The sequence below is a fragment of the Ambystoma mexicanum genome, chromosome 1p (assembly GCF_040938575.1).
Source record: "Ambystoma mexicanum isolate Mex_15411 chromosome 1p, UKY_AmexF1_1, whole genome shotgun sequence".
Lineage (NCBI taxonomy): Eukaryota > Metazoa > Chordata > Amphibia > Caudata > Ambystomatidae > Ambystoma > Ambystoma mexicanum.
This window is the reverse complement of record NC_090921.1, coordinates 1,323,818,016-1,323,838,197: the sequence shown is the minus strand read 5'-3', so window position 1 is coordinate 1,323,838,197 and position 20,182 is coordinate 1,323,818,016.

Genomic DNA, 20,182 nt, shown 5'->3' with positions numbered 1-20,182 from the left:
AAAGAACTGTGGGAGGGCAATGGGCATTGTAAACCCATACATGAAACGGATGTCATGTCCCGGAAGTCCAACCGGCTGACAGGAAGACGGTAACGGTAAACCCTGACCAATCCAGTTGTTAGAGGCATGTCAAGCCAAAGGTCTGCCCCAATAGTAAATCATGTGATGTCACCTGCCTTATCAAAGGTAGATGCTCACAGAGACAAAGGACACTCTCTTCTGAATTTTCCAGCTCCTGCATATCCAGATATTCCATATTCATCCTTCAAGATTCCAGATCCCACTGCCAGGCCAGTATATAGCTGACCCTGTACAGGCAGGACCATTGATCCAGAAAAACCCCACTAAAAATTCCCAATAAGTCAGGGAGAAAGGGGAAAGTTGGCTGAATCCTCGTTGGGATTATCCAGTTCCGCCTGCTTGTCCTGCTACCCGCTTTATCCAGCAGAGGTGCCGCTGCACTGTGACCAGACCTTTGCCCAGCTGTTTTCTTCCAGGAGAGTCCGCCGTTGTGACGAGTGACCAGATATTGTTTAGCTGGCCAGAAACTCAGTCCGTTGTCCAAAATACCCCATTCAAATGCTTGTTGTGAGTATTTCCCTTCCCCAACAACCATAAACTGCACCCTTTACTCCGTTACCTTGTATTAGGTCCAATTCCATAGAAATCCCATAACTGCCTTAGCAGAAATCCTTAAAACGGTCAGAATCCTTTGTGCATCCTGTCCTTGATTTCCAAGTGTTAGCCCATTCTATCACTCATTTCTGTCCTTGGTAAGTCCTTAGTACTATTTTGATTAAATAAATTAATTCTCCCTAAAAGAGGCACACAGCGTGAAGGGGTTACAACTGCAGTTTAACCTTTCTATTCACGGGTGGTGTTTCTCTTTTCTAGCCACTAAAATTTAGTTTAAGTGAAACTTGTCCTTTCCTTTCCAACCAGATTTTCTCTGTCAACTGCTTTTATTTTTAAAACCGAATTTCCTTCCCCACTGAGAATCTCATCCTGTCGTTAATTTGGAGTCACTCTTTCACTTTCATATTATCCCTATGATGCGTATCTGTTCCTTAGTATAAACGCACATTCTGATTTTGCCTATTCAATCCGTTTTTCAAACCGTTTTGACATTTAAACCTGTGAAAGTAAGAAAATGCAATTTCTACACGTGTGATTTGGCTGCACTGTGTTTTCACTTCAAAGTTGAATTTCTGAACTGTATGCCCGTTGTTGGTACCTTGCCTTGTAGTTTGCTGGTGTTCTTACATCCCTGATACTGTTATAACTCAATTGACCTCATTCATTCAACCGCACATGTAAATAAAATATTTAGTAATGCTGAGTGCTATTTTGTGCAATTTCAAGGGTCTTTAAATCGGATTTCACATTTGTTTGCTGCTTAGTATTCCTGGCTCCTTGCTACTCCTTGTTACCCACAAAAAAAATTGGTTAATAAGGGTTTGAGGGAGTATTGCAGGGGGAAATCTTAACTTGGGTGCCATCTACCCAGAAAGTAATATTGCTCTCATTCATTTGTGCTTTGTGTATGTTATATTAGACGGTCATATAAGTGTGTTTCATCAATTTACCTTGTAATTATCACCCCATTGGTGATTGCTGACCAATATTAAATGTGTGTTATTTTATCTGAATTTAAAATAACAAAATATTGTATTGCCACCCACCGGCCTGGTTCATGGTCCATTGTGACCCGGGGTATTTGTAAAAGGGGTGTGAGACGGGTTCGGTGCCATCTCAATCTGAATTCTTAGGAAATATAGTAAGAGTGTTTTAATTGTGCGTTGAATCCTAGGCCAGTGGCAAGAGTCCTGGGGTGGTGTGTGACGCCCGATTAGAATCCTTATCATTAGCATTCAGTGTTGGACATACATAGTAGCAAATAATCACAAGGTTACCAAGTACAGGTTTCAGGCAAGTAAGCATAAGGTGACCAAATATAGATTTCAAGCATTAGTTGCCCTGGACTACCCTGAGATTATGCACCGATTAGCAGGGTACTGATGTGTGCTAGGCCATTTGTATCTGTTGCAGCTGGGAGATATGGGTTATAACCCCTGGCACTCTTGTGGCAAAAAAGGTGGAGGTGTGTCTAAATATCAACACGGTAGCAGGCGGTGGACTACAATCAGAATAGCTAAGAGTGAGGTAACAATCTACCATTTAGTGTCCAGGTCATTGGTACAGATATGCCTTACAAATTTATAACTAGGTAGGTTGCATGCAGTACGGTCTACCAGTGGGCAAATGTCACCAAAATGGACAGGTTAAATGCAATACAGTTTACCAGAGGCCAAATATCATCAGAATGGGCGAGGTCAATGCAATAAAGTTTACCAATGGGCAAGTATCATCAGAGTGGGCACAAACAATGCAATACGGTGTATCAGTGGGAAAATATCACCAAAATGGACAAGTTCAATGCAGTGCAGTTTACCAGAGGGCAAATATCATCAGAGTGGTCACAAACAATGCAGTACGGTGTATCAGTGGGCATATATCACCAAAATGGACAGGTTCAGTACAATACAGTTTAGCAATGGGCAGATATCAACAAAATAGCATGGCAGATTTGATACAATACCGTAAATTTTGTCTGGATGGGCAAGTTCAAAGCTCTGGTAGACACTGGTCTGCATATAAAGTAAGGTGTTGAAGTATTGCTGAGAGAAGCGAGGCAGATACAGTAGGATTGTAGATGGTAAAGGAACAGGTGCTAGATGTGGCGGGACGTAACGTAAAAGAGTGGCATTACAATCAGTTTGGCGAGGTCAGGAAAGCATGCGCGAGGCAACTCAATCATAGAAGCCGTGCAATCAGAATCGTGTGAGGCGCATATAGGAGTGATACTGAAATTCAGCCATGATATACAGGGTGGTGCGGAGGCAATGAGTACCTTGTAGGACGCAGCGTGTGCGACAGACGTTGCAAAGGACCATGGATGCAGCCTATATTGTCCTCAGTGCACCGAGGCGAACAGGGGCAAATAGGGCCTTTTCCTAGGTCTTCTTCCAAGCCTTATACTTCAATGGGACTTCACAAATCACTCTGGCTTCTTTATTTCTGGCATTCAGGGGCTGTTTGTCACCCCCACACTGCTCATGACCTTTCAGCCTAGTGCTGCAACTATAATCTGCTTGTAACCTACCTGACTGACTTTTCAGGCTTGTGCTGCAGATGTACGTGCCTATTTCACCTGATAAAATCTTGTAACACCACACCCATTATAACTAGTGCCTAGATGCCTCAGGGTTGTGTGCGCTGCTATAAATACAAAATAAAATAAGCATGTGCTTCAAGCACATATGCCCTTCCTAATATGACACTTTGATTTATAAAATTTGGTCTGGCCTTTGTCTTTAGGGGCCAAAGCACAGTCCCAAGAGGACACCTCTTGTGGCAGGGCAGGCCCTTTGAATCAATGCCAGCGCCACTCACATTCACCTTTCCATGTTTTGCTACTAGCTGCTTACGCACATATCTATAAAAACGAATTGTGAAATGTATAACGCTTGCAGTGATGTGATACATTAGTAACCCACTTAACTAGGGCAGGGTCGGACTAGTACATCATACAAGACCTGGGCATCAAAACAAAAGTGGCCGACCAACAAACAAGTGGCCCACATTCGAGATGCATGACTGCTGGCAACAGAAGACATGCGATGGTTGAGAGGCTGCTCTGCACACTTGAAAAAGCAGTGGCAAAAATTCAACCTACACCTGCTACCCTCAAGAGCCAGACCCATGACTGCTAGTCTGCCCTCATGCCCCTCATACAGACATGTGCCCAAGCCCATAAACAAATGTTTCCAATGTGGGCTGGAGAATCAAAGGGGAGGGATGGAAATGCCTTCCTTGAAAAGGCCCAATTGAACGAGGGCAGTGAGGTGCAATGATGGATTCCACAGTAGAAACCATAGAAACATTGGATAAGAAGCCAGACAATCTGCATCTCACTTTAAAGCTGGCTGCGCCCAAAGAAAAACAAGACAGGACAGCATTGCCCTGAAAAATGGGTCCTCGGGCTGGTTGTGCCCAAAATTTCAAGGCCGGCATTTCCCTCTAACAAATTTCGCGTTCTTCGGTCACCCAGTGCAATTTCCACAGGTTTTAATCCAGCAGCCTTCACACAAACCACAATAGAAAAGAACTCTGAGCAAAAAATGAGTCTGCATGAAAGCAAACACTTCAGGGGCTTGATCGCATCTCAGCAAGTTGCAACTCTGCAGCATGTTAGTCCCAGGCTGTTAACACACAGAAAGAAGCCTGCTTTAACCAATGAGCTCATCAAACTCGTTTGAAGCAGCTGAAGTGTCATTCTCAGCTCAGTGGAAATTCTTACATTGTTAAATTTAGGGGCATCAACCAGGGTAAGGTTAGATCGGGTGGCTCATGTGCGAAATAGATGCCTGTCGGTAGTGGCCTTAAACAGAGTTGTGTAGCTGGCCGAATTCAGGGCCATTTTAACAGTTTTGGGGGCCTGGTGCACAGACAGCCTTACCTCCCACCCCCAAAACCCATGTCCTACTCCCACCCCCCTCCAAACCCATGTCGCCCCAGCGACACAACACCCATGCCCCCTCCCAATGTGAAAAATGAAGGGATTACATATCTCGAGTGCAATTCAACAGATACTCCTCTCAGCTTTAAATGGATTATCTAGTTGTTAATAGAGGCCAATTGTCCAGCTGTAAAGGGTGTTTCGGTAGCCAATGAGTGTTAAGCAGCAACGTTCTGTGATATGCATGTAACACACGCAGCACTTGCATAGTTGTACTTCAATAACCCATACCGCCTGGCAGCATGGCCTAGATAAAGACTTGTTGCATGCATTCGATCACTGGTAAAAGAAGGGACACGTGTTCATCATGACACACCCTCATGCGCGGTTATGCTATGATTCATTGCTATACTTAGTTGTGTTATTTTATTAAATGTATTAAGGTATGTTCATTAGCCTTGTTATGCTGTACTATGTATGTATGCTGCGCTATGGTACTCTATGCTATGCTTCTTTTATTACACTATGGTATGCTGTGCTGGGTCATGTTATGTTTTGCTATGCTAGGTGACGTTATGGAATGTTTGCTATGGTGTGAACAATACACTTGTGAGAAATCCACTGAATTATTTTCTTAACTTCAAAGAGCTGCACTAGATTGTCAGATAGCACAGCAAGTTGAGTGCTCATTCTGACATCTGTGCACAGCTTGCTGATGCCGGTTCAAATCCTGTCAGGGCCAACTCAGCCCTTTATCCTTTCGAGGTCGATCATAAATTGACTACAACTCAGTATGGGCTAATATTAACTTAAGATACCTGAGGGTTTGTAGCGCTATATAAAACTATATGTTATTAGATAATATTATAATAGGAAAGTTCACTCCAATACCATATCTCCTGCCCCGCATTACCTGCTAGGCAGCATCACTTACCAGCCAGCTGGGTGATCCCCGTTTGTGACCCCACAGGCATTCATTCACCATAACCTGGAAGCAGATAGGCAAACCGCCATCCCATCCTGGCACATGCCTATGTGAAACTTTGCTTTTATCAGCTAATGCAATTGTGTCTGTTTCTAAATGTATGCATTGATTATGAAATACAAAGTCGGACCACAGTGCTCCTGAATCACAGATCTTTTGTGCATCACTTTGGGGATACACCAACAGTTAAGCACTTTACAAGTGCCACACAACATAAGCAGCAAGGTAGATTCAAGAGTTAATGCACCTGCTGCAGTTATGTTTACCTACCTCGTAAATAACTTTATACAATTCAGACCATTCAAACTCATTCATTTTATTTCATGTACCATAGTTTGCCATTTTAGAATATTGTAAATAACAGATGTTTCTTTTACTCAAAGGCATGAGTCGCAATTTATCAAACCAACCTACCCTAGTATATAAAATATGCAACTGGAATGATGAGACAACTCCTAGTGCCATCTCAAATTCTAAGAAATGCAAACTAGGGTCCTACCCTTTTTATGGCAGATATTTGGGTTTCAGACAAATGTGCACGCCTCGCAGAACCCCTTCTGCCGTACCGCTACTGAAAATATACCCATTTTAGCAGGATGTTCAGGTAAGCTTTGTTTCAGAAAACAACTTCCCGGAGGCCCTACTGGGGCAAAGGAAGAGGGACTGGGGATTGTGACCCGAGCCCCAATCGCCTGAGGAACGCAGGGCAGAGAGCCCAGGTTGTCCATTGGGCACATCTCCCATGAAAGGTAGGGTTACGCCCGAGCCAACTCTGAGTGCCATCTCAAATTCTAAGAAATGCGAACTAGGGTCCTACGCTTTTTATTGACGGCAGATCTTTGTGTTTCAGACAAATGTGAATGCCTCACAGAACCCCTTCTGCCCCTCACGGCTGTCCCTGGTCACGGAATCAGTGACCTGGGCCCGGCCTGGCACTACTGGCAGCAGCACCCAGCAGCAGCAGGTCAGGTCACACAGATAGCCGGGCCCGGGCAGTGGCGCAGTCTCCTGGTGGTGTCCTGACGTCTCCAGGCTGCTGGGTCTTGGCCAGGGCCCTGGGGGCCTTGTTTGGAATCACTTTGGGGTGCTTTTGCGGTCACGTCACTTACCTGATTTGGAGTCGGCTCGGCTGCCGGTGGGGACTCTGTCTCCTGTTGGGCCTCAGGGTTTAGGGGGGCGGCCGGTGCACACTGCTGGCACTTAGTAGTAGTGACACTGGCAGTGGCAAACCAGCAGGGCCCCAGGCAGCAACTGTTCCGCACGCACCATGCAGTGCAGCAGGCTCTCTCTGTTTCAAGACCTACACCACGCCTACACACCTTTACAGTAATTCGTAAAATGAAGGTGGCCCCGCGCTGCCTCCTGTGGGAACAATACGTCACCATGTCATTTCACTGCAGCCAATGAAAACTGCACATTACTATACAGAATGTATCAAATACTGCATAGAAACAACAGAATGGTAGTTTTCATTGGCTGTTTGTAACAGTTTCTTGTTGCATTGCTATTGCTGGTCCCTTCCAGGCCCAGCCATGGCCTGCAACAATGATTTATGACCCAAGCAAAGTGGAAGACTGGCATTCACGTGACTTCACTTGTTGTCAACTAGCCGCCCGGTGGGGATGGGGGCACAGAGAGAAGAGCACTATGTGGTTGCTTACTTCTTGGCCTTTGAGTTTTGATTGAACTTTAAAGTAAAGTCACGGCGGGGAGGGGGAGCCGTGCGCTGTGACTCCTGCTGCAGGCAGGCTGGCACGTGTAATTCTCACACTCCAGGATCTGTGGGGGCCCCCTCTGGGATGGGGGCTTGCATGGGACACGTGCCCCGTTTGCCCCTCCATAGAGACGTCCCTGGGTGAGCCTGCATAGGGTGAATAATTACGCCGCTAAAGTAAGACTTTATCACATTAAATGGCTGGCCAATGCTGACAACGTTATGTAACGTAGCCTGGATGCGACATTGGGCATTTTCACTGTGGCACCTTTATATACACAGTCTGAAGGCTTAAAGGTAATGCTGGGGTTCTCGGGTCGTTTTTAGGTTATTAGGAAATAATATGTACAGAGATGTTTTGGTGTAGACTGGAAAACTGTTTCAGTGAACAACAAATATCGTCCATTGTAAATGTTGTGAATGCATGGAAAAGGAATAGCAATAGATTATGTGAATTGTGAATATGATATATGGCTGTATACATTGCAGAAAGTTTATTTGAACCAAAACACATTAACAATAAATGTGCAGGAAGAAAATCGAAGCAGTTCACTTTGTATTGAAAATAACATTTTGTTCTGATGTTCAACCCAATTCGCTAAACAATAGAGAATACAAATAGAAAATCAGCAGCACGGTTTATTAACCCCTTAAGGGCCAGGCTATTAAGGAAGTCTATGCAAAATGGACGAGCATACTCGCCATTGGAACTTATAATGGGTGTGGGATGGGATGAGTCCAAGAGATAGATTGATCCCTGCTGTCTCATAATACTTATCTTGCTGGCACTCACTCATTCACTAGCTCACTCACTCACTCCCGATTCCCCCATACATGAGCACACACGCTCACTCACGAGTTCCGTTACATATCACTCCCTCGTTCACCCACTCACAGTCTGGAGGGCGGTTTCTACAGCACCAAAGTCACTATAGAGATTGATAGCTGGCAATGGGGAATAGACATACAAGTCAACACGCCCCCTTCCTTTCCTCTGGGCTAACTATGGCACATCTGGCTAAGATACACCTGGTGCAGATGAGAGATGTATATGTAAATACGATTTTCCCTTTACATGAAATCTAATGGAAGGCATCGATTTGAATCCAGCAGCATTGTTTGGGTTTGGGAGTGTGCTGCTGTCACCAGCTGTGACAGCTGCCCCCTTACCTGCCATCCATCCACACTATGCCACTTCCAGGTTTCCTGGGCGTGGCAATGACAGTGAACACTTAGCGGCAAGAACAGCAACATCCTCAGAGGTTTTGATTTTCAAATGTTGGCAGGTTTGTCCTGCACCCAACCAGCATGACTGTATGACTGCAGTGGCCGCCTAATGTTTTATATGCAGTCGACTGCAGTGACAGAACCCCACACCCCCCTCCAGCCTCCTGCCTTGTTGGTAGCGTCCTGCCGACTGCATGACTGCACACCTGGCCAACCAACGGTGCGATGGCTGGACTGTACTCTCAGGCCCAGCAAACACGTGCACTGCTCTCCTGTGCTGGAATCGCCAATGCGCCGCCCTGCGTGATTTTTCTGAAAGTCGACAGTCAAAATTACTCTCAGCATGAGCACTGCATCCAAGGAAGCGCCTAGAGGCAGCCCGGCTCACAGTAGCACTATGCAAGTCACAGCAGCAAATTAACGACAACTCCATGCAATGCCCCACACATGAGTAGTAACAAACTATCCCGATGTATTTATTTATTTACGCCTCCCTGTGACATTTAATAGAAGTGGAAAAGTCACTCTGGGCAGTCGGGGTAACATTAAACAAATATGTATGTGCGTTCCAATGCTGTTTGAACTGCCCCAATTGTCAATTCACAATCTTCGTGTCTGTACAGGATGACAGCATGCGCATGGCGTGGGTCTCTGGCCAGACATATACACTGGGATAAGTGAGAAACAACAATGGCCTTCAGAAGTGGGCGCCTGACTAGGCAGGACCGTGAAGTAGGTGTGAAGAGCGGGGGGCGACAATGCAGGGCCCTGAAGTAGGTGTGAAGAGCGGAGTTTAGATTTACATGCTGAGGGTTAAGCCTGAGGCACCACTTCCAAGGAACCTGGCCTCGGGAAGGAGCGTTTGCAAATGGCCTTGATGGCGTGTTCCAAGCACTGACGCCGGCAGGACAAAGGTCAAGCCAACGCTGCCTGGAGATTCCCACCTGCTGTTTAGAAAACGCGCCATCTCGTGTTTGAGAGTTTGCATCAAATATTTTGGGTGCAGTCCACTCCAGAGATCAGAAAGCATATAAAAGCTAAACCCCCCACGCCCCCATTCCCTCTCCAAATTGCTCACCCAAGGCCATTGAAACACTCGTTTTAGGTTACATGAAAATTCTTTTTAATTATAGAATAGACATAAATACTATCAAATCCCTAAAAAGCTCTGTCAGGCACGCGGCAGATCCCTTCCAGACCACCCTGGTTAAAATCGCATACCACTGCGATGACTTGCCATCTGGCAAGGGTGCGAAAACCCTGTTTATTTAAAAATCTTTATTAACTAATAAAATGATGCAGGTAATTCCATCTCTGAAAGGGCGATCTGCTGATCAGATTCCTCTTTCATAAGCTCCATGCCAAAAGCATACTGTGTACATGTGCCCTGCTGCATCAGTATCCTGATCAGCAGCGCCTGCTCTACCAGTGGCACAGAGCATGTTCTCTCCTATGCACAGCAGTCCACCTTTTCAGGACTTTCTGGCACTGTGCTGCAGGAGGAAAATCAACAACAGAGATGGCCTGCCAAGGAAACCTATATGCCGACATGCCCCAATTTCAACCGTGGGCTGCTATTCCAGTCTTGGTTTTAGCTTTGCATTCTGGGGCTTGTAGTCTCCGATTTTACCATTATAAACCCGAGGACTACAAATACAAGAATGCTTGAAAGGGGCATGTTGGCACTCATGCATGCATACCACGCGCTCCCATTTCAGACCCGACTTGTCTGAACAGAGTGGTATTCCTTTGATATTATTTATTTATTTATTTGATTTATTGTGCATTTCTAAGGCGCTTATACATCAAGTAAATTGTGTTTCAAAGCGCCCTTAGGGTAACAGGGAGGGAACATGGGAATGAAAGGCAAATAAAGTAACAATGAAAACAGAGAGTGGCGGTCCCTCTAGGCCTTGTGAGCATTCAGAGCATCCAAGTGGAGGGAGGGAGAAGGGATGAGGGAGATGGGGTAAGTGCTAGGAGTACCACAGCGGGAAGGGCCAGGGAGTAAGTTGCTTGTAGCTGTTAGGTGCCTGGCAAAGATAACTTTGTAAGAGTGGTCAACTGCCAATAATAATTGCAGGCCTGTGAAATAGCACAGGCCAATGGGCGCCCAAAGGCAAGTGAGGAGGCTGAAGGTGATTGGGGGGGGAGGACCCAGAAGGACATATAAGGGCCGTGGTCACCAATCTCAGCGACTGTGGGGTTTAGCAAGGCAGGGGGAGAGGGAAGGAGGAGACGAAAAGAAAATTCTTGAGGAGCTTCTGGAATTTGAGGAGATCCGGCTCAAGACAGAGAGGAAGGGGGAGGCTACTCTATAGGAGGGAGCCAGACGAGGAAAGAGATTGGCCACCAGCTCGCTGTACAGGGATGCGCTTGACATGTAGAGAGTTGGCGCCAGAGGAAAGTAAATATCTGGAGGGATAGTATTTGGGGATAGCCAGTTGTAGATAGCGTGGTCCCCGGCCCCAGACAGCCTTATGGATGATGCAGAGGCATTTGAATGTGATCCTTGTGCACACTGTTGCTTTATCACAGCAAGCCATGATCTTAATAACTGTTCCCTCAGCGAATAAAGACGGGAGGATGAATGCTTCATATCTCTCCACCGCTCAGTTACAATTAGGGTCCTGACACATAGGCATGCTTTTTCAAGGGCAACACTAATGGAAACGTTCCATTAAAAGCATTGGACTGGATGGATGTTTTGGAGGCAAACATCAGGAATCATGCAATTAAGGGACTAAAACTGAAAGTAAAAAGCGAGTTTGACCCTTGAGCGTCACTTTAGGACTTTGACGAGTGGATAGATGTTCAAGGCTTGCAAGGGTTGGTAAATTTCAGTGTGCATGCACCCTTCTTGAGGGAGTATTGTGCTGTTTAAAGACTCTATCAATTTTAACATGCACACGTTTAGAGGAGTCATGGCATAATGCTTGTGTGCGGGGGGGGGGTTGATCGAGGGAACGTTAAATTTCACTGCACAGATGACCCCTCTTTCCAGTGGCCACAGTTGCAATCTTTGAGATAGAGGTGCCCTTCCATCCTTGAGTCTAGTGCATTCTCCTCGTCACATGCATGCCATGTCTGTGCCGTTGACCAGAAAGATGTTTTCATGGCCTTCAAATGCCCATCCAGGGCCGGCCTTAGGGCAGGGTGGGCCGGGCAACCACCAGGCACGCCAGGCCCCCCACGGCATCATTAGGCTCCTGCCACGCTAGCTTGGGGGAATCTTTCAAGGAATCCCCCAAGCTTGCATAATGGGAGAATGCGCAGCAGGTGCCCTTATTCAAATGCACCGGCGGGGCGCATTTAATAACAATAGGGTGCTGATTACCTCCCTGCTCCGACGTAGGAACGATGCGGTTTTCATTGGACTAAGGCGCTCATGCACTAGCATGAGCGCCCTATTCCAGTGATTAACTCCGAGCCAGGCACCGGAGCGGGGAGTTCGAAAAAAAATTTGGCACCCCCCCGTTCACCAGGGCCTCGAGGGAGGGGCGTTTATTTTTTTAAACAACCTGAGGCGCTGCCCCTGCTAAGGCCAGCCGTGCACCCATCCCCTACCAACACTATCTGGAAAGCAGCTGTCAGGCCTGTTGTATCCCGGTGGTTCCATAATCATTACAAGCACAGCGTTAGCTCAAGAAAAGTCAATTTGGGTCTGAGCATTCTAATAAATATTGTTAGAAGACCTCCTCCGGGTCGCTGCTGTGCATGTAAATCCTCTGAGAATGAACACAAGGGATAAGACGATGGTGGCATACTGACTGTGGTAATTGCAAGAGGCCTCTCCACAAAACACCCTCCAATGTTGGCCAATCTATAAGCTGACTCTTGGTTTTGGCACCATAAATTAGTTTCGGAACTAATTGCTGTTTGTATGGTTTCAAAGCTGGTAAAAGTGACTATCTGCCAAATTTAGCATCAAATACTCACAGCTTCACAAGTGCCCCTAGAAATGTGGCCTTAAGATCTTCTTGAGTTTCTGGCCCTGTAACCTTATCATACAATGCAAGACCTAGGCAAACAAACTTGCTCACTACTTCTAGCTTCCCATTTTCCAGATGCCAGGGTAGTGTTTTACAATTTGTACCCCCCTTTTAAAATAAGCACCTTTGATTTTGTTGTGTTTAGTAATAAATCCAGACCCCCAAAAATCCTTTCACTGCTGACAATGCTCTCTGCAGACCAATAGCTGTTAGATCACATAAAACGATGTCGTCTGCGTACAGTTAATATTGGATTACCAGGGTGCCCAATCTTGGGGGGGTGTGGGGGGAGTATTACATTTTCCTAAATGGCCTCCCAACCCCAACAAGTAGAAGCAGAAAAGGAAGGGGTCCAGCACACAACCCTGTTTTAGGCCCCTATTTGTCTTTATCGAAGGTGAATAACTTCCAGGCGTTCATCAAGGTCTGAGCACTGCCACAAATTGCTTTGTTTTAGACTTACTAGCACACCAAGACAAGACCCAATCTCGGCCTGTATTTTTAGCCTTTTTGGACATCAGTAAGGCCTTTGATCTGGTGAATAGGTCTCTTTTGTGGAAAAAGTTGCATGATCGGGGGTGCCCGGCGGCTCTGCTGGGTATCCTGGAGGCCTTACACACAGACACTAGGATTTGGGTCAGGCTTGATGCTTTTGCTCCCCAAGCTAGGTCTCACACAATAACAGTCAATGCCAGTTCTTTTATTCAGCCCTGTTTCAGCCTCAGATCATGCCCTTTGAATACCTCCCCGAGTTACCAATGAGCCAAGAACCAGGTTGGTGAACAGGAAATATATTTGTATTTATTTGAATTATAGGTAAAAGAAATCACACTAAACTACACACACCACCTTCTTTGTGGATCACAATTAATATTTCACCCACACCTTTGCTCAAAATAAACACAGTGTGATTTGGGAGTGGGGGTTTGTAGTGATACACGAAATTGCAACCTTGCCAATCAGGGCTTTAGATGACAGCATTAGCCGCTGAAAGCCAATAGTGTATTCAAAGTATGTGCTAAAAATGCTGACAGTAGTCTGTTGTAGCACTTCCATTATGCAGTAGTGAGCTACAAGGAATATGCAGGCCTAGTATGAAATAGGTCAAATTAAGCATTGTTGATAGACAGGCAGGGAGGGCCCCTAGCTATGTAGCTAATAGGTATTTTTGGAGTGTTTGGAACATCATGGCACCTATATAGCGCTTAGATAGCCAGTCTTAAGCGCTATAAACACTAAGCTATGAGTGCATGCCTTTTAGAGCTTGCAGATGGGGTTAATACATCCCTGCTTCCCTTAGAATATTCAGCCTCACTAACGGTAGGCCTGGCTCCAAGCTAATCTTCCTTTTCTCTGGGAAGGTACTGATAAGACATTCCTCAGCCAGCGCAGATGGGAACCAAGGGAGGGGGTAGGAGCGAGCAGGGAGCATCTCAGAGAGAGCTGGGTTTTTTCCATGAACCAGCCTCACAGAGAAAGTTCTGGAACTATGCGTCATGGTGACTGACAGCAAGAGATTATAAAACATCCATGCACACATGGGATCAGGGGGAGATCGCCTGTGGACTTGATTCGTGTACAGTCAGGTGCCCGGAATTGGCTCTCACGGTGTCCTCCAGCCTTGTTTTTCTATGAGCGGGGCTTGTTTTACAGCTAGCTTATGAGAAACCCAGGTCTCCCAGGGCTGATTAAGGGACGTAAGACTGTGTTTCTCTATGTTTCTCTATATTTCTCTATGTTTCTCTATGTTTATCTAAGTTCCATGTTTCACTATATTTTGCATTGCTCTTTGTTTTATGCTTTGTAATATTCTCTAACTTGAATCCCAAATGTATATGAAATTCACTGCTTAGAATAAATATGCTAAAGCTTTGAGGGTGTCATTTGTCACTAGCATGAGATCACTGCTCAGCACAATAGAACCTGTATTTTGGGCTGAATTGGGTATTTTTGCTCTCAAAGGGCTGGCCCCGAGGAAGATTTTGCCCAATATCAAGACATTTGGTGGCAGCTTTGTGGGATTTGTGAAGAGCAGTGCCATGCTGACATGACAAATGGTGTGAGAGAACACAGTGTAGAGTGGGGAGCAGGCTGTCGCATTTCCTTGATGGTCTCACTGCAGCTCTGAGACTTCAAAAGGCAGCAATGTTGTGTCGGCTTGCCGTGGCCGATAGCTTGTGTGGTTAAGACTCCCTTCAGTAAATCAGTCGTGACTGACTTATTGCATGGGATTGGTGCCAGGGAGTACAAGGCAATAAACGAGCGGGAAATGGCTTTGTTTAAAGCACTCCGATGAATGGTTAAGAAAGATGTATGCTCAATTAGAAAAAGAATTTTATCATGTGGTTTCCCAGTTTAAAGTTGTAATTTGGAATGCATAATGAGACGGAGTTCTCATCTCTATTCTGTCATGAGGGCAGGAAAAATAATTGCAAGAATTTGACATGCAAATTGTGAATAGTGATTTAACCATTGACTCAGCCCCAGTGTGCTAGCGAGTGGGGGCTGTAATGTTCGGAGGCGAAGGTTCGCTTTTTTGATATATGCTTTTGAAGGGTTGGCATTCCTGAATAATGAGGAAGGGGAATGAGCCATGCTTAGGAGAATGAGTAACATCTGTGCTGAGAGCCTAAAGAGTTTTTTCTTTCTTTTGGCAACTGTAAAATTCCATGTGCTAATGGTGGCAAATTCTGTTTAAAGGAAACACACTAAAATGGTTATATTGCATTTTAGGCTGTGCCATGCTTATGTTGGGTGAGAGACTCACTTAAAAGGAAAGTGAGTGAATGTTATTTGGATTTTCGATTTTTGTGTACTGATTTGAAATTGCAGAATCAGTTTGCAACGGTTGGGGAGAAAAACAATTTATATTTTTCTAAATTGCCCCTGGAGTATTTTTGACTGTCCCCATGCTATGCCATGGATTTGTGCTGTTGCCTTATAAGTGATGTATGATTTGGAAATAGTGTCCTGTTGACTGTGATACATGGGGAAAAATGTTGTTGACACATTAAACAGCCCACAAGCAATAGAGTGTGGGTTGTTCTTGCAGAAAAAAAAACGTGCAGGGAGCTGCACTAAACATTGGCATTTTTATTTTTTAAATGCACTGAACTGAGTGGTTATAGTTTGGCAATGGTACAACAGAATGAAACATCTGTGTGTGATAAGATAGCACAAAGATTTAATGGGTTGCGAGTTCTCTTGAAAGATCGCACATTACAAGAAAAAAAAAGACGCTTTGACATTTTGCAAAATTACATGGAGTAGAAAAATGACAAGAAAAGTGCCGCTTTTGAAAAACAAGAGTCTTGCTGTGTGTGCAGAGCTTGTGCCTTGAAGCTGTCTTGGGCGAGGTGCGTGAAGGCAAACAAAAGCAGAAACAGTACAAGAAAGAGTTAATTTGGATGAACTGTCTGAAACGAGTGAAGCCGCCACAGTATAAGAGTTATAGGCAAAAGAGATAAGCTGCGTGCTCATGGTGCTGCCAGGTGCACACGAAAGATAAACATGCCTGCATTCCTGAGGAAGGGGGAGCAAAAACAGAGAGCTGTTCAAAAAGTAAAGAATTTGCCCAGTAAACTGTGGTACGGAGCAAAGGCTTCATGCAGGATGGCAGACGGGCACATCACATCTGAACATTTACCTATGCATCTGTGAATGGGCCAAGAAAAGACAGCTGCCCATTCCAACAGACATTACTGTGCAAACCGCATTCCCATGTGATGTGATGTGAAGTGAAGTAAAGCGCTGTGCACTGGAGAAGAAACCTCTAGGCGCTTTGAGAAGAGAAAATACACATCTGGCAAACTGCAAGCTACATTGCCAGGGATGGAGTAACTGACAAAGACATTATGGCATTCCAGATGGAAGCAAAACTGACAAAAAGTGCTTAGCCGTTTTGCAAGAGACAACATGCAGAGCGGGGCTTTGAAGTACAACATGAACACTGCACATTAGCCATGATCCAGAAGCCACACGGCTTAGTGCAAGAATGAATGATTTGTTGAAGCAACAAAAGAAACTGGCTTAGACTATCGCACTCAAAGGGGTGGTTCAAAAACAGCAAACGCCCTTTGAAAAAATGACAAGTGAAAAAACCAGAGGCTTGAAAAGACACTGCTAAGAAAAGAAAGATAAATAAACAAAGCTGCTCGTACAACTGCAAGCGGTATTGGACTGAAAGACTTTACCTTTGAAAAATGGAGTGATGCCAGCAGGGCAACCTAAACCAAGATCATGGGACACTGGAAGCAAGTTGGCGCCTGGCATTTGTGATCGCTTTGGTGAAAAAGAAAAGCATTGTGCGACCTGGGTACTTACTATATGGCTTTGTAAAAGCACAGATCAGTCTGAGGTACCATTGACCAGCTATGATTGCATTGCACAAATGAGTTTGTGATTAGGCAGTTACACCCCGTATGGTTGAGTGTAAATAAGCCCCCAGAAACATGCAGAAAGGTGATAAATAATTGCAGTAGCAATGACAAAGTGTGTAGTTACCTGATGAGACTTTTTGAAGATGGGGGTGGTATTATGGGAAGGGGTGGATAACGCTGATATTGAAGTTTTGATGAAATCCTAACATTTCTGTTTGTATTTTGCCTAGGCAAAGCACGACAAGACATTTCATAATATCAGAAATTAATATGCAGTTGGTGGGTGACACTGATCAAAGAAGGGTCAGACGCATTCTCAGAGAAAGCGAGCCACTGCGACATGCTATTTCAACTTTAACGTGCCCTGCACCGCACTCAATGCTGTAACCTGCGAATAGTGTCCAACAGAGTAATAACTTTTGCTGAACTGGCACGGTGCAGACTTGGCTAATTATCAAGTATTTGATGCTACACATTTAAATGACATGTTTTGCCCTTTCTTGTTTAAAGGACTATGGACAATGAATTGTGGACTGTAACATCAGGCACCACATACAGCTGTGTGACACAGCAATTGAATGCTAACACATTGAAAAATGGTTTTTAAATGCACTGTTGAGATGAATCTGAAAAAACCAAATGGTTTTACTCTTCCAACTGAATGGCTTTAACCAGAGATGTTTTGTTTTTTGAAAAAAAAAATATTCTACATTGCACGTAGGCAGGAGAATGATTTATGAACTGTTGGGGCAGCAGAATTATGCAAGCAGGAGTGTAATTAATTTTGAGATAAGATGAGTGCGCACATCAAAGTCACCTGTGCGTAGGTTAAGATTCTTAATTGAAGTAATGCTGCCAAGTGTATGAGCTATAATTTGAAATGGTAATCTTTGAAACACTGGATACTTTTACAGCCAGCTTAAGGCAGGTAAATGAAACCATGACTGACTTGATGTTTGATTTTATGACACAGAGTGTGACACGGTTTTTTGTTAAACCAACCAGTTTCATGTTTTTTGTGGGGACAGCTGTCTCCAGCACACTAATGCAAAGAGTCACCTTTTGATTGTAAACATTTGGAATAATTCTTTGGAAAAGCGCTACAAATGAGTATCCACATGGAATTGCTAGTGTACTGGCCTGGCACATTGTCAGGCATCTTTTGTCACTGAATGGATACCATTTGTTTAATTTGTCTAATGTGATGTTTTTCTGACCAAGAACTGCAGCGAGTGTTCTCGCCAAGATCTTATGAACTATAACTTGACTAAATGAATTTTTTCCATGGTGTGATGAAACAGCCACTGCCGGATAGTAGTATGGTGTTTGTGGCTAAAGTTAATATTGTATATGGTAGATATCCCACTTGAAGAAGGGTATTCTCCAAGTCACAGAAGGTAGACACTGTGAACCTGTTAGATTTTCCAGTAGTAAGACAACATGTAAATTGTAGGCTGGTAATGCACACCTTCATTATTACAGTGCTACACTTAGACATAGATTTATCATGAGGCAATGTTTCCTTAGTACTACCAAGCTGCTACAAATGGAGTCCATTTCTATGGCCCATCACTAGAGTGCGCGTAGCTAGGGAGCTAGATTCATTAATTGCAGGAGCTTTATATGCTTGTGACATAGAAACTGTGCACAATAAGCTAGCCACTATGGGTTCTGATGCCAGCTCTGCTATAGAACTTCTGGCCTAGTGGGGCCCATTGATATGCCCAGCACTGCTACAAGTATTGACAGCCAATTGAAGATGACAGAATTTTAGACATGAAGACATTTTTGTCTGCCATAGGGCAGGTCAACAAGACTGCTAAATACACACAATGCATTGTATGGCAAACATTGTTAAATCAGCAGGTGTTGGCTTTTTACTGGGTGGGGGCAACCATCCTCCACACACTGGCACGCAGAGCTACAGTTACCAGCATACATATGGATTGAATTGCTTGCTTTTTGATTGCATGAATAACACATGCCATGCTTTGATGTAAATTAGTAGAATTGTTTTTATTTAGACAACCTGGTGCCCATGAGTTCACCTTGTTCACGAAATTAGATGGTTTCTGGTTGGGTTCCACCTACCTGGGGGAAGTGTCTAGTCACACAGCCCATAGTCACGCTTGAATGCCCTGGGATCAGGGGGAGGGTAGGCCCTTAGGGTGAAAGGCTGCCAGGTTTTAGAATTGGTAACCATACATAAATGCAATAGTGCATTGTAGATTAGACTACACTGGATTGCCTTGACATTTTAACTGCATGCTGCTTTTTAACTGACAATCAGTTATACAAAATTGATTTAGGTATTTTTGTGTAGGCCAGGTTTTGGCTAGAGTAAATGTCCATGTTCACTTGGCGTAGGTATTTTTGTGTAGGCCAGGTTTTGGCAAGGGTATATGTCACTGTTCACTTTGTGTACATTTTTGTTTAGGTAGTGTTTTACCTTGCATGCCACGCTAACTAACCGCTATAAGATAGTTTGCTTAAACCTCTTGCAAAGCCCCAAGGTCTTTATCACTGCACTAAATACTATATTGATAGGTATTAGTCAAGCATTTGTCGCACAAACATTGAATAGGGGTGGAATGTAGTGATACACGAAATTGCAACCTTGCCAATCAGGGCTTTAGATGACAGCATTAGCCGCTGAAAGCCAATAGTGTATTCAAAGTATGTGCTAAAAATGCTGACAGTAGTCTGTTGTAGCACTTCCATTATGCAGTAGTGAGCTACAAGGAATATGCAGGCCTAGTATGAAATAGGTCAAATTAAGCATTGTTGATAGACAGGCAGGGAGGGCCCCTAGCTATGTAGCTAATAGGTATTTTTGGAGTGTTTGGAACATCATGGCACCTATATAGCGCTTAGATAGCCAGTCTTAAGCGCTATAAACACTAAGCTATGAGTGCATGCCTTTTAGAGCTTGCAGATGGGGTTAATACATCCCTGCTTCCCTTAGAATATTCAGCCTCACTAACGGTAGGCCTGGCTCCAAGCTAATCTTCCTTTTCTCTGGGAAGGTACTGATAAGACATTCCTCAGCCAGCGCAGATGGGAACCAAGGGAGGGGGTAGGAGCGAGCAGGGAGCATCTCAGAGAGAGCTGGGTTTTTTCCATGAACCAGCCTCACAGAGAAAGTTCTGGAACTATGCGTCATGGTGACTGACAGCAAGAGATTATAAAACATCCATGCACACATGGGATCAGGGGGAGATCGCCTGTGGACTTGATTCGTGTACAGTCAGGTGCCCGGAATTGGCTCTCACGGTGTCCTCCAGCCTTGTTTTTCTATGAGCGGGGCTTGTTTTACAGCTAGCTTATGAGAAACCCAGGTCTCCCAGGGCTGATTAAGGGACGTAA